This window comes from Anomalospiza imberbis, chromosome 6 (genome assembly GCF_031753505.1).
Source record: "Anomalospiza imberbis isolate Cuckoo-Finch-1a 21T00152 chromosome 6, ASM3175350v1, whole genome shotgun sequence".
NCBI lineage: Eukaryota > Metazoa > Chordata > Aves > Passeriformes > Viduidae > Anomalospiza > Anomalospiza imberbis.
In genome coordinates this window covers 2265409-2276209 of record NC_089686.1, presented here as the reverse complement: position 1 = coordinate 2276209, position 10801 = coordinate 2265409, and the positions used below count along the sequence as shown (strand labels likewise).

The following is a 10801-nucleotide window of genomic DNA, read 5'->3' as shown; positions in this document are numbered from 1 at the left end:
CGCCCGGGCCAGGGGACTGGGGGGCCCGGCCGGGCTGCAGCCCCGTCCCCCAGGGCTCGCTGGGTCTCTGGCAGGGTGCCATCCCCTTGTCCCCCAGGGCTCGCTGGGTCTCTGGCAGGGTGCCATCCCCTTGTCCCCCAGGGCTCGCTGCGTCTCTGGCAGGGTGCCATCCCCTTGTCCCCCAGGGCTGGATGGGTCTCTGGCAGGGTGGCATCCCCTTGTCCCCCAGGGCTGGCTGGGTCTCTGGCAGGGTGCCATCCCCTTGTCCCCCAGGGCTCGCTGGGTCTCTGGCAGGGTGCCATCCCCTTGTCCCCCAGGACTCGCTGGGTCTCTGGCAGGGTGCCATCCCCTTGTCCCCCAGGGCTGGATGGGTCTCTGGCAGGGTGGCATCCCCTTGTCCCCCAGGGCTCGCTGGGTCTCTGGCAGGGTGGCATCCCCTTGTCCCCCAAGGCTGGCTGGGTCTCTGGCAGGGTGCCATCCCCTTGTCCCCCAGGGCTGGCTGGGTCTCTGGCAGGGTGGCATCCCCTTGTCCCCCAGGGCTCGCTGGGTCTCTGGCAGGGTGCCATCCCCTTGTCCCCCAGGGCTCGCTGGGTCGCAGGGGTCTCTGGCAGGGTGGCATCTCCTTGTCCCCCAGGGCTGGCCGCGTCTAGAGGGATGCCATCAGGGTGGCAGTGCCCTGTCCCCCAGGGACCCCAGGAGATCTGCAGCTCTCTGTCCCCTCGGGACAGGCAGGTTTAAGGGGGACCCCAGAAAATCTGCAGCCCCCTGTGACCCAGGGCTGGGTGGGCTTAGAGGGGACCCTGGAAAATGTGCAGTCCTCTGTCCCCCAAAAGAGGCCGGGGGGAGCATGTGGCCAGCAGTAAGGTGCCACACCAGGGAAAACAGCCTTTCCACGGGCAAGGAGCACAGAGGGAAAGCTTCCAGGTTAAAAAGTAAAAATAATTTTAAAAATGGTTTAACACTAAAGCTGGTGTCCCTGGGATTCAGCAGGAAGGGTGGAAACCTGCTGCTGCTGAGCCTCCCACCTGCGGCTCTGTCAGAGTGAGTCAGCTGGGCCTTTTCAGGATGAAACTTCCCACCGGGAGAGAAATATCCCTGCTTCAGCAGAATTCCCTGTGAAAGCCGGCCAGGTGCAGGAGGATGAGCTGCTGGATGCATCCACAGCTGGGCCAGCCCTTCATCACCTCACCTGTCAGTGGGGCCCACAGCAGGGGCCCCATAAATCAACTGCTGGAGGGCTGGGGATGAACCTTTTCCCAGAGGAGCAGCCACCCAGGCTGGCATTTGGAGCTGCATTTATTCATCTGTCCTCCAAAGTAAGACCTGTGCTGCTTTTCCTGCATTGGAATCATGGAATCCCAGAATGGTTTGGGTTATAGGAGCTTTGAAGCCCATCCCGTTCCACCCCCTGCCATGTGCAGGGACACCTTCCACTATCCCAGGTTGCTCCAAGCCCTGTCCAGCCTGGCCTGGGACACTTCCAGGGACCCAGGGCACCCTGTGCCAGGGCCTCCCCACCCTCACAGGGAACAATTCTTTCCCAATATCTAATCTAACCCTACCTCAGCAGCAAAATGCAAATCCAAAGACAAACAGGTCCAGTCAAACCAGGGCTGTGGGCAGGCAGCTGCGCGTTCCCCAGCAGCAGCTGCTGCAATCAGCTGGCACAAGCCAGCCCCGAGCTGCTCTTCCCATGCCCCAGGGGCAGGGGAACGGGGGAAATGACCAACAGACCCAGCTGGTTTCACACGACAGAGCTTTTCCTTCCGCCCCCAATTTTTCCCCATTCCCAGCTGGTTTCACAAGCCAGATTTTTTCCTTCCACCCCTAATTTTTCCCCATTCCCAGCTGGTTTAACGAGCAAGAGCTTTTCCTTCCACCCCCAATTTTTCCCCATTCCCAGCTGATTTCACAGGCCAGATCTTTTCCTTCCATCTCCAATTTTTCCCCATTCCCAGCTGGTTTCGCAGGCCAGATCTTTTCCTTCCATCTCCAATTTTTCCCATTCCCAGCTGATTTCACAGGCCAGATCTTTTCCTTCCATCTCCAATTTTTCCCATTCCCAGCTGATTTCACAGGCCAGATCTTTTCCTTCCATCTCCAAATTTTCCCCATTCCCAGCTGGTTTCACAGGCCAGATCTTTTCCTTCCATCTCCAAATTTTCCCCATTCCCAGCTGGTTTCACAGGCCAGATCTTTTCCTTCCATCTCCAAATTTTCCCCATTCCCAGCTGGTTTCACAGGCCAGATCTTTTCCTTCCATTCCCAATTTTTCCCCATTCTCATCTGGTTTCACAGGCCAGATCTTTTCCTTCCATTCCCAATTTTTCCCCATTCCCATCTGGTTTCACAGGCCAGATCTTTTCCTTCCATCCCCAATTTTTCCCCATTCCCAGCCATGCTGGGCCTGCAGCTCGGCAGTGAATTCTCACGGGAGAGGTGATCCCCAACAACTCCAGTGATGCCCACAGGGATGGGCAAGGTGCCAGAGGGGTCTGAAGCACCTGAGGTCTGGAAGGAGCTGGCACGGAGCTCGGGAAGCTCAGAGCGCTCACCAGGATGGAGCAACCACCCAAATATTTCTTGCCATAAGGAGCCAACGCAGCAAACACGAGGTTTTCCTGGGCTGAAGGGAAAATCCTCGGGTGGAATCAGGCAGGATGAGGCCCGAGAGGCGGTGCTGGGAAGGCGATTGTGCGCTGGGAGCCGGACGTGGGATGGCAGCAGCGAGCCGCGGCCGAGGAGCGGCGGTACCACTGCGGCTTAGCAGGGCTCGCCTTTGTTTTGTGCAAAAAATAGCAAAGTTTGGGCTTATGTCATTCCAAACTTCTCCCGGCACCAGCTGGGAGATGGGGAGGTTCCCTCCAGCTGGGTTTTTTTTTTTGTTGTTTTTTTTTGTTGTTTTTTTTTTTTTTTTTTTTCCTACAGCGTCTTTTCATTTTTCCCTTTACGTTTTGCTAATGGTTTCATTGGGTTTTTTTTTTTTTTTTTGGTTTTTTGGGGGGTTTTTTGGTTGTTGTTTTTTTTTTTTTTTCTGAATTCTTTGGCTATTTGATGACCCTCTTCCCCCTGTCCTGGCCGGGCTGAGGGGTTCCTGTGCCCAGCAGGGCACAGCTGGAAAGACCCCAGGAATGCAGGAGCAGCTCCCAGCTCCTCCCCAGCTCCCCGCGCGGCAGCAGGACTTTTCCTCGCCCTAGAACAAAGCACCCCATTGTTCAGGGAAAATGGGAAGGAAAGCGTGACGGAGCAGCCAGAGCCAAGCCGGGAGGGTGTTTCTGCAGGAGCCGGGCACCCACGGCCTCGCACAGGGGTCACCCACCGCCTGCGCAGCCGCTGCCCCTGATTTTGGGTGGCTCTGTGCCAGCCGCGGATCCATCGGCGCCTGATGTCCTGCAATCCCGGTGTTTCCCACATGTCCCGATTTTTGTGACGCCGTGGGTTGGTTGAGCCGAGGTTTCCTTCCTCCGAGCTCGCTGCAAATGCCATCCTGGAGCGCAGCTGCTCGCTGGGAAGGGGGCTCCAAAAATAGGCTGGAGGGTCCCGTGTCTGGCACGGCTCCACGGCTCCCTAGAAACACGCTTTTCTCCGATGGGAAAAATAAAATCAGGATGCCTCTGCTAACAGCTGGTCCTAAAAATGAGTCAGGAATTTGCACTGGGATGATCAGCAGCGATCCTGAGGCGGGGGCTGCACATCCCTGTGGGATGGGGACACGGGGACACCGAGCGTGCTGCCTGTCCCCGTGGCCCGCCCGTGCACGCGTGTGGCCCGTGGCTTTGTTGGGGGACAGGGGGGATTTTTCGGGGCTGTCGCTTGGATTAGCGAGGCACCGGCGAGGAGGAGGAGGAGGAGGAGGAGGGTGAGGGGGATAAAGGTCCCGGCACTCGCCGGGCTCGCAACAAAACAAAGCACCAGATGGTTCCAACTTCAGCACAATACGCGGAGAAAAAGTGTTTGAACCGGGGATGGAAAAGCAAATGTGGAAAGAGAGGGAGAAAGGAAAGAAAGAAAAACCCTCAGCAAGTGTCAGAGCAGAAGAAAGCGGGGGAGAAAAATGGCAAATGTTAAAAACCCAGACAAAAAGCCCTCGGCCGGCACAAAGCCACGGCCGCTGACATCTGTCCGGCAAAGCCTCTCGCCAAGGGCCCCTTCCCTTTGGAGTCACCTTGCCTTGCTGCTGTCACCGCAGGGACACGGCCACATCCCTGGCCAGGGCTGTGCTGGGGACACTGTGCCATGTCCCACAGCCACAGCGCTGTCCCCGGAGCAGGTGGCAGTGACGTGCCAGGCGACGTGCAGCAGATCTACCCTTAAATATTTTATTACAATATTTTATTACAATACTTTTGGAGCTCTTTCCTCTGTCGCCTCACACGTCCCAGATGTCGTTGTGTGGTGGCAAACCCACCCGTGGCTCTGCTATGGGGTTTTTAGCCTGGTTTATGATCTGAGTGAGGTTTATCCAACCCCCTGTGTGAGGCTTTTGTGTTCCCCTCGCTCCTCCCCACAAAATTTCTTGAACCCGCAGACCAGACCCACCTTAAAAAAGGGAGGAAGGCAAAGAAGTCATGTCGCCCCAGGCATTTTCACCAAAAAAAACCCCAGCAAAATAATCTCATGCAATTGCTCGAGAGCGGATTGCAGCGTGGGTGGAACTCCTTATTAGCCATCAGAGGATCCACAAGCCTTGGGGACCGCTGGCTTCCTGCGGCTGGCGCTGAGCAGGAGCGTGGGCGGGCGGCGGCTCCGGCTTCCAGCCGGGACTGCCGAGCTTTAAATGGGGGCTGGAGTTCTGCTGGTGCCTGTGGCTTGTGTGTCACCGCCCCAGGGCTGCCCTGCAGGGTGGCTCCTGGGGCAAAAGGGGGTCCTTGGTTTTGTGATTCCCCCCCCAAAATCGAGTGAGGGGCACGGGTGGGACAGTGCAGAGCCACCACCGGTGCTGGGGCGGTGGAAAGGGTGGATGCCACAGCACAGCAGCCGTCCTGTGTCACGGTGACACACAGAGAGTCGGGATGTTGTCCCCCAGGCCCAGGGATGGCAGGGAGCTGGGGAGTCGTGTGCCCAGGGCGGGGGACAGTGGGGTGACATGGTACCCTGGAATGGCAGGGAGCTGGGGTGCCACGTCCCCAGGACAGGGGACAGCGATGTGTTGCTGTGACCTTCAGGCGTGGGACAGCCCAGGTGATGTGCCATTGTTTTTTTGGGACAATGAGGAGCTGCAGGGCCGTGTCCCCTGGGGTGCAGGACAGTGTGGAGCCGGGGTGATGCCAGCCTGGGGGACAGGACAGTGTGGAGCCGGGGTGATGCCACCTTGGGGTAAAGGACAGCAAGGACTCAGTGGTGTCCACTTGGCTAGTGGGAGGATGAGAACCAGGGTGATGTCACCGTGGGGGACAGGACGCTGGGGAGTTGGGGTGATGGCACCCTGGCGTGCAGGACAGCGGGCAGCTGGGTGATGCCATCTGGGGGACAGGATGGTGGGAAGCCAGGGTGATGTCCCCGTGGGGTGCAGAATGATGGGAACTCAGGTGATGTCACCCTGGGGGATGGGACAGCTGGGAGCCGGGGTGATGCCACCTTGGGGAGTGTGATGACAGGAACTGTGATGATGCCATTTGGGGGGATGGGACACTGAAGAGCCACTCTGAGGTGTGGGACATTGGGGACCACGGTAGTGCCACCCTAGGGGCCAGGACAGTGGGGAGCTGGGCTGATGCCACCCGGGGGTGCAGAACAGCAGGGAGATGGGATGATGTCCCCTGGGGTGCAGGATGATGGGAACAGAGGTGATGCCACCCGGGGGATCAGGCCATCGGCGACCGAGGGTTATACTATCCTGAGGTGCAGGACAACGGGAAGTTGAGGTGATGCCACCCTGGGGGACATGACAGCGGCAAGTTGGGGTGCAGAACAGCGGGGGCACGTCTGTGCCCCAGCGGTGCGGGACACCCCAGCAGACCCCCGCAGCCGTCCCCTGTGCCGGGGGGCGTTCCCGGGCGGTGCCGCACAAAGGCCGCCGGTCCCCCCGCCCCGGGGCCGTCCCGAACCCCCGGGGCCGCCCCCGAGCCTCGGCCCAATAAACGCGGCCGCATTTGAACGCGGCGCCTCCCCCGGCCCCGCAACGCTCCGAGCGCTCCGCCAGCCCCGCCGCGCCCGCGGGCACCGGCAGCCGGTGAGGCCGGGACGGGCGCGGGGGCGGCTGCGGGGAGCGGGGAGGGGAAGGGAAGGGGAAGGGGCATCACCGAGCCCCGGTGCGGGGGGAGCGCCGTCCGCCCCGGTCCCTCCTCCGCGGGCGGTGCCGGGGCGCAGCCCGCCCCTTCCCGTCCCTTCCCGGCGGGGCCGGCCGCGTGTGCGGGGCGCCGGGACGGGCCGGCGGGGAAGGGGCGCAGCGGCGAGGTGGGTGCCTGGGGAAGAAGGGGGTCCGGAGGGTGGGGAGATGCTGGAGGGAAACGGGGGATGCTGGAAGTGGGGGGATGCTGGAGGAAGGGGGTGATGGGGATAGGGACTCATGGCCACGGGGCGCGGTGGTGATTTCAGGGGTGTCTGTGAGCGGGTGCCACCCCAAAGCCCCCAAGGTCCCCTCGGCGCTGGTGGCAGTGGTCCCGCGGGGTGGCAGGTACCGGGTGCCACTCACCGTCCTGCCAAGGGTCTCCCATCCCGGCGTGCGTCCCTGCTCCCGGAGGGATGCTCCGAACGCTGGGAGCGCGTTCTGGACCGCTCTCGCCGGGCTGAGCCCTGGAAGCAGCCGGCTGTGGCTGGAGGAATTAATAACAGCAGTTGTTTTGTCATCGGCAAACCTCTCGTTGTCACCAGGGTGGCAGACAGCATCTGCTGTCTGGTCACCAACCGTGGGCCCGTCTCCCTTGGAGCATCCCTGTAGGGATGGAGCCGCGGAAAGCCAAAATCCACAGCCTAGGAGCATGCAGTACTGGGATTTTACTGGGTGGGCGGGTGACAGTTTGGGTGTATCCAGCTCATCTTCCTCGTGTGCTCCCCAAAACGGAGCCGAGGGAAGGCTCTGGCGCGTTATCGCCGTGATTCAGCAGAGCCCGGCTTTATCGGAGCCGGCGCAGCTCCGGGCTCCGCGGCAATTACCGAATCCCTCATTTCCCGGCGCTGGATAAATTACCGGCTCGCTTTGTTTACTTCTGAAATAATCAGCTCTGTGCCTCCACCTTGGGCTTTATCGCACCCGGGGCTCCCCGACTTACTGCGGAGCGACTCCAGCCCGATTTGCAAAATCAAACCAGATGGGCGCTTTGTTTTTGCTTACGGAGGGAAGGCTGGGAGTGAAAAGCCCTATTACAATGCAAATACCGGGCTGGCGTGAATATTCAAACGCTGCGCTGCTTTTGAAGCTCTTTACATAAATTTATGGTGCTTTTATACGCCATCGCTGCTTTGCTAATCTGGAGTGGAGCTTGGTTAACAGAATCGCTGCTGCCTGCCAACTTTGGAGGGTCTGGGGGTGTTTTTGGGGTGCACGGGGAGAGGTGGCATTGAGGTGCAGAGGGAAAGTTATGAGCGTGGTCAATGGGGAGGAGGAACTGGCAGCTGTAAGGGTGACTCTGGTGGTGACCCTTGAAGAGCTGGGCGTGCTGTCAAGTGATTTACTGACATTAAGGTGCTTCATTGTCCTTTTGGGTTTTGTTTTTTTCCTTTCCCTTTGGTTTCTCGGCGTGACCCTTTGTGGGGCTGCTGCTCCAAGAGGGGATGGGGTGTTGCAGCGTGGGCTGAGCTGGAAATTGCCCTGACACGGTGTGGGGATTCTGGGGTGGACACAGGGACAGGGCACGGAGCTCTTCTCTCTGGTGACCAGCGACAGGACCCAGGGAATGTCTGGAGCTGTGTCAGGTTTAGGTTGGATTTCAGGAAAGGTTCCTCCCCCAGAGGGTGCTGGCACTGCCCAGGCTCCCCAGGGAAGGGATGGTGACATTCCCGAGGCTGTCAGAGCTCCGGGAGCATTTGGACACCACTCCTAGGGATGCCCAGGGTGGGATTGTTGGGCTGTCTGTGCAGGGCCAGGAGCTGCACTGGATGATCCCCGTGGGTCCCTTCCAGCTCAGGGAATTCTGTGATTCAGCAGAGCTGCTGTGATGGATGAGATGGTTCATTAGGGAAGGAGATAATGAGTGTGAGACAACCTCAGCTCTGGCTTTCCCAGCAAAGTCTGGTTTTGGTGGTTGCTGGGCATCTCATACAACCCCCAGCATTAAAACCTGGGCTCCTGGTGGGTTTTGCCAGCTGCGTTCACATCACCCAGGCTGTCACAGGTGCAGTGGGAAGGGACAGTTGCTTTAAAGTGCCCAGGTGTGGCCGTGCTCTCCAGCACAGGGGGGACACTCGGAGCAGTGACATCCCGTGGAGCAGGTGCTTGTGTTTTGGAGGTGGCCACAGGTTGCTGCCCTGCTGGGTAATTACTGCTAATTACCCGGCCCTTGTTTGAGTCGAGGCATTCAAGAGGAGAAGTAAAAACAACTCACTGTCCCTTGGAGGTGATGACTTCAGTGGAGGGCAGGTTGGGATAAGGGCCAGGTACCATAGCCCTGGTTAGTGATGCAGCCCATGGGGGCGTTTGGGCAGAGCATCCCCAGAATCTCCCTCCTGTGCAGCAGCAAATATGATTTTGTTTTGTCCTAGTGGGAGGTGTCCCTGCCCGTGGCTGGGGGTTAGCATGAAGTGGCCTTTAAGGTCCCTTCCACCTCCAGTAATTCTGGGGTTCTGTAATTCATACTGTTTACAAACACCACCACCCCCCCCAAAAAAAATAATTGTGCTAATTATGGCGGTTTTCCTTGCTGATGCCATTGATTGACCAATCTGTGCCTTCATTAGCTCCAGGCTAAAGCTGATATCGATTCCAGGCACTTAAATATGGGAAGCAGTAATCACTGTTTAAGCCTATATTGTTTGAGTTAAATTTAGCTGAGAATTTAGTCCTATCAGGCCCCTACATTGTGTGCTGTGAAGGTTATCTGGCTCTCAGGAGGGGGTGGATTTAAAAGCAGGAAAGAAATGCCGGCGAAAACTTCCTCTTCTCATCATCCCGGAGCGCTTTGCTTCCCCGGGCTGGTAATAAGGAGAACAGAAATAAGGAATAATGTGGCGCTGACTCTCCTAAACCTGCACTTTTCAGCGCTGTCTGCTCAAGCTGGTCATTCTGGGGGGCTTGAAACAGCACAGAAGGGCAGCGATAAATCTGAACCAAGTGATGCCCTGTGCGGGGACCGTCCCCTCGCCTCCTCGCGGGGGACCGGGGAGCCCCCGCTCAGCTGCTGCCCGCCTGCCCCTATTATCCCGGCCGCCCTCCTGCATCTCAGCTGCTGGCCCATCTGGAGCAGAGATGAAAAGGCTGCCCTTTCATTCGGGCTTTGTGTGCCTCCGGTGGGTCCCCCCTTCCCCGTGGCGGCTGCTGGAGGTGGCTGCGCGCTCTGATGCTGCTGACCTCATTATTTTGACCGCTGGCTGATGCCAGCCGGCCTCGCCAGCTCCTCAGGTAGGAGGCTTGGGTGGTTTCTTTCCCCCTTGCTGTGGAAGCGCTGCTGAATAATTCAGGCAGGAGAAGGCATCTTGGGTCACCTTGCGCAGCCGGCTGCGTGCCGGAGCCGCCTGCCTAAGATGGAGGTCGTGCCGGATTGCGGGATCGCAGGGCTGCCGGCAGCTCCCCGGAGCGTCTGACTGCAGGTGGGCACCCAGCCTTGCCCTCCCCGCTCCCTCCTGGCGCAGGGGAACGGGCAATCCCTTCCCCGGGCTGTGCAGGGATGGTCGTGTCCCTCTGAGCTCTGCCTGTGGGCACGTGTGAGGCTGCCCTCGCCAAAAGCTCACCTGGGCTGTAGGGCAGGTGTGGCCCACGCACCTGATGCTCTCTTCCTGTAGGGATTGGGGTTTTCTTGCTGGTTTGGTGGGGTCCCCAGTGCTGGACTTGCCCAGGGTGAGTTTTTGGGCTCTGCGCTGCTGTGGCATTGAGCATCCCAGTGCTCCAGCAGCAGAGATGCTCGGGGATATATTGGGAGGTGGCATTTAGCTCTCTGCACCGACTGGGGGAACTGGTTCTGGCAGTGTAGCAGTAGGGTCAGGTGCTGGAGACATCTCTGGGGGGGCAGGAGGTGGCTGACCCTGAAGATAAGAGGTTCAGAAACGCTTGGGAAGCTCTGTGGGATGGAGTCATCTTTGCTGGAGGCTTGGCTGTGAGTTTTGGGGCCGCTGGAATGTGCAGGCAGGGCTCCCTGACACCAGGATCCAGCCACTGAGAAGCCCTGTGGGTGCAGGTGGGAAATGGGGTTGCTGCTGTGGGAATGGAAACAAGTTTGTTGCCTTCCTCCTGCTCACAGGCACCTGAGTTTTTGGGTGCTGCCTCCTCCTCTGTGCCCCAGGTGGAATGAGTCTGTGCCTCCCTCCTCCCCCCAGCGCTTGGGCACCGTGAGAAATCAGCTCAAGAGGGATTTGGGGGGGAAAAATAGGACAGGGAGGGTGTGAGGCTCAGGTGGAGGGGTTGTGTCCATCCCTGGAGTGTCCACAGCCATCCCTGCCCGTGGCAGTGCAGGAGGAAGGACAGCCTGGCTGGGCCGTCCCTGTCCCGTGGGCTCTGCGTGCTGCCTGCCACCAGCCCTGCATCCCTCAGCAGATGTGGGATCCAGAGGATGCTCTGCCCTGGCATCTGCTCCTGCAGCCAGGGAAATCAAGGACACGGCTGCTGCAGTGCCTGCCCTGGAGATTGCCTGCCTGGGCTGGGCAGGGGTGTGGAATTGGGCTGCAGTTGGAGCAGCTCTGGGATGTCCAGGAGTGCTGCTGGTGGCACAGG

At 59.3% G+C, this 10801-nt stretch overlaps 1 protein-coding gene across 5 annotated transcripts in view; it reads left to right on the top strand.

Moving 5' to 3' along the window:
• The first annotated feature begins 6234 nt into the window (after window positions 1-6234).
• NIN (ninein) overlaps window positions 6235-10801 on the top strand; it is a 56975-nt gene continuing 52408 nt past the window's right edge. For 4 of the 5 annotated variants that reach the window (XM_068192057.1, XM_068192053.1, XM_068192054.1 and 1 more), the window contains exon 1: window positions 6269-6396. The gene's annotated coding sequence lies outside the window, so the exon portion shown is untranslated. Of the gene's footprint in view, window positions 6397-10801 lie in introns of all 5 variants that reach the window. The other variant, XM_068192055.1, reaches the window with a different exon arrangement.